The sequence below is a fragment of the Aegilops tauschii genome, chromosome 5 (assembly GCF_002575655.3).
Source record: "Aegilops tauschii subsp. strangulata cultivar AL8/78 chromosome 5, Aet v6.0, whole genome shotgun sequence".
Taxonomy (NCBI): Eukaryota; Viridiplantae; Streptophyta; class Magnoliopsida; order Poales; family Poaceae; genus Aegilops; species Aegilops tauschii.
This window is the reverse complement of record NC_053039.3, coordinates 536792229-536796044: the sequence shown is the minus strand read 5'-3', so window position 1 is coordinate 536796044 and position 3816 is coordinate 536792229.

Genomic DNA, 3816 nt, shown 5'->3' with positions numbered 1-3816 from the left:
TGCAGCGGTCCTCCCTTTCTGCTATGCAAACACACGAGCCTAGCCAGCAACGCGGAGCCCCTCGGCCTGGCCGTCCGCTCGACAGTCATCGCCATGGTGGAGGCGCCCCTCCCACCGACGTCAGGGGCGCGCTGCACACTCCTCCCTCATGAGCTTCTCCGACTTGGTCGCCGCGGTGTGCCCACAGACCTGGCGCGACGTGGAAATAGGAAGCCCGTCAGGCCTCCAAGCGCGGCGGTTCTTCCCTCCATCGCCGGCTGCTGACCATGGTGCTTTCTTTTCCTTTAACCACGTGATACGTCTCCAACGTATCTATAATTTTAGATTGTTCCATGCTACATTATATTCTGTTTTGGACATTATTGGGCTTTATTATACACTTTTATATTATTTTTGGGACTAACCTATTAACCGGAGGCCCAGCCCAGAATTGCTGTTTTTTGCCTATTTCAGAGTTTCGCAGAAAAAGAATATCGAATGGAGTCCAAACGGAATGAAACCTTTGGGAACGTGATTTTCGCAACGAACGTGATCCAGAGGACTTGGACCCTACGTCAAGACATCAACCAGGAGGGCACGAGGTAGGGGGCACGCCTACCCCCCCAGGCGCGCCCTCCACCCTCGTGGGCCACCTGTTGCTCCACCGACGTACTCCTTCCTCCTATATATACCTACGTATCCCCAAACTACCAGATACGGAGCCAAAAACCTAATTCCACCGCCGCAACCTTCTGTACCCACGAGATGCCATCTGAGGGCCTGTTCCGGAGCTCCGCCGGAGGGGGCATCGATCACGGAGGGCTTCTACATCAACACCATAGCCTCTCCGATGATGTGTGAGTAGTTTACCTCAGACCTTCGGGTCCATAGTTATTAGCTAGATGTCTTCTTCTCTCTTTTTGGATCTCAATACAATGTTCTCCCCCTCTCTCGTGGAGATCTATTCGATGTAATCTTCTTTTGCGGTGTGTTTGTTGAGACCGATGAATTGTGGGTTTATGATCAAGTTCATCTATGAACAATATTTGAATCTTCTGAATTCTTTTATATAGGATTGGTTATCTTTGCAAGTCTCTTCGAATTATCAGTTTGGTTTGGCCTACTAGATTGATCTTTTTTTGCAATGGGAGAAGTGCTTAGATTTGGGTTTAATCTTGCGGTGTCCTTTCCCAGTGACAGTAGGGGCAGCAAGGCACGTATTGTATTGTTGCCATCGAGGATAACAAGATGGGGTTTATATCATATTGCATGAGTTTATCCCTCTACATCGTGTCATCTTGCTTAAAGCGTTACTCTGTTCTTATGAACTTAATACTCTAGATGCATGCTGGATAGCGGTCGATGTGTGGAGTAATAGTAGTAGATGCAGGCAGGAGTCGGTCTACTTGTCTCGGACGTGATGCCTATATAAATGATCATACCTAGATATTCTCATAACTATGCTCAATTCTGTCAATTGCTCAACAATAATTTGTTCACCCACCGTAAATACTTATGCTCTTGAGAGAAGCCACTAGTGAAACCTATGGCCCCGGGTCTATTTTCCATCATATTAATCTTTCAACACTTAGTTATTTTCATTGCTTTATATTTTACTTTGCATCTTTATCATAAAAATACAAAAAATATTATCCTATCATATCTATCAGATCTCACTCTCGTAAGTGACCGTGTAGGGATTGACAACCCCTTATCGCGTTGGTGGCGAGGATTTATTTGTGTGTGTAGGTGCGAGGGACTCGCGCGTAGCCTCCTACTGGATTGATACCTTGGTTCTCAAAAACTGAGGGAAATACTTACGCTACTTCGCTGCATCACCCTTTCCTCTTCAAGGGAAAACCAACGCAGTGCTCGAGAGGTAGCAAGAAGGATTTCTGGCACCGTTGCCGGGGAGGCTTACGCAATGTCAAGTCAAGATTTGGACTCCCAACAACGAGCCATTTCTGGCACCGTTGCCGGGGAGTCTACGCAAAAGTCAACATAGCAAGTACCCATCACAAACCCTTATCTCCCCCATTACATTATTTGCCATTTGCCTCTCATTTTCCTCTCCCCCACTTCACCCTTGCCGTTTTATCCGCCCTCTCTTTTCCGTTCGCCTTCTTCCTTCCTTTTCGCCCCTCGCTCTTTCTGCCGTTATGTCTGAAATTGGGGAAATTATTGTCGATATGGACAAAATAATAACACGGAAAATTCTGATGCTCCTGCTGAAGAACCCCCTACCTTGCATAGAAAAAAATTTCGAATCGGTAGTGGTAATATTATTGGAAAAGGTGTTATTCAAGATTTCTTTACTTGTGCCGATGCTTTGCCTTCTATGGGTAGTTCCATTCTTCATAGAACTAGTAGTCTTGCGGATGCTATTGCCATGCTTATAGTTGAACTTGAAAGGCAATTTATGCACTTGCACCCTTGCATACAAAGGATTTTCCTAGAATTTTCTAATATAGAGCATTCTTCTGTTAAGCGTGCCGCTACTATCTTTTTGGCTTATGAGTTCAGATTTATAATAAAAGAGGCCATAGAAATCTTTGCGCATTATAGGGTGGACGCTGGCCGTCCTCCCATAGAGGCTATCCTCTTTGATCAAGAAGAAATAATGCGTTTTCAATCTCTAGACTATGTTGCTTTCAATGAAAACCTTAGAAAAAAGGTCCCTACCAATGTTCTAGTTCATAGAATTTCTGAACTTAATGATGATTTGGCTATTCGAAATAATTGAGCTAGGATATTCTCTCGAGTATAGGCTCACAAAGTTCTGTTAAAAGAATGCTTATAATGATGAATAGGTTGTGCAATACGAAGGGCCGAAGGAGGAACCTATACCTCCAAAAATTGATCTTGGGGACTTTTGTCCCATTAAATTTAGCCCTTTTGATTACTTTTGCTTGCCTCAAAGGAAACTTTCTACTGAACGTAGAGAATACGAAATGAGTTTTAATGATCTATCCTATTACTATGGCACTACCTAGATCTATCCTTGCTTTTATGCCTAGCTAGGGGCGTTAAACGATAGCGCTTGTTGGGAGGCAACCCAATTTTATTTTTAGTTTTTTGCTTTTTGCTTCTGTTTGGGAATACATAATTGTTCTAGCCTCTGGTTAGATGTGTTTTTATGTTTTAATTAGTGTTTGTGCCAAGTTTAACCTATAGGATCTTCTTGGATGATAGTTATTTGATCTTGCAGAAAATTCCAGAAACTTTCTGTTCACGAAAATAATTGTTAAAAATCACCAGAACGTGATAAAATATTGATTCCAATTGATTCTGATCAATAAACAAATTTTCTAGGTCGTCCTATTTTGGCTGAATTTTTGGAGTTCCAGAAGTGTGCGTTAGTTAAAGATTACTACAGACTGTTCTGTTTTTGACAGATTCTGTTTTTCGTGTGTTGTTTGCTTATTTTGATGAATCTATGGCTAGTAAAATAGTTTATAAACCATAGAGAAGTTGGAATACAGTAGGTTTAACACCAATATAAATAAAGAATGAGTTCATTACAGTAACTTGAAGTGGTCTTTTATTTTCTTTCGCTAACGGAGCTTACGAGATTTTCTGTTGAGTTTTGTGTTGTGAAGTTTTCAAGTTTTGGGTGAAAGATTTGATGGATTATGGAACAAGGAGTGGCAAGAGCCTAAGATTGGAATGCCCATGGCACCCCCAATATAATCTAAGGACACCAAAAAGCCAAAGCTTGGGGATGCCCCGGAAGGCATCCCCTCTTTCATCTACTTCCATCGGTAACTTTACTTGGAGCTATATTTTTATTCACCACATGATATGTGTTTTGCTTGGAGCGTCTTGTATGATTTGAGT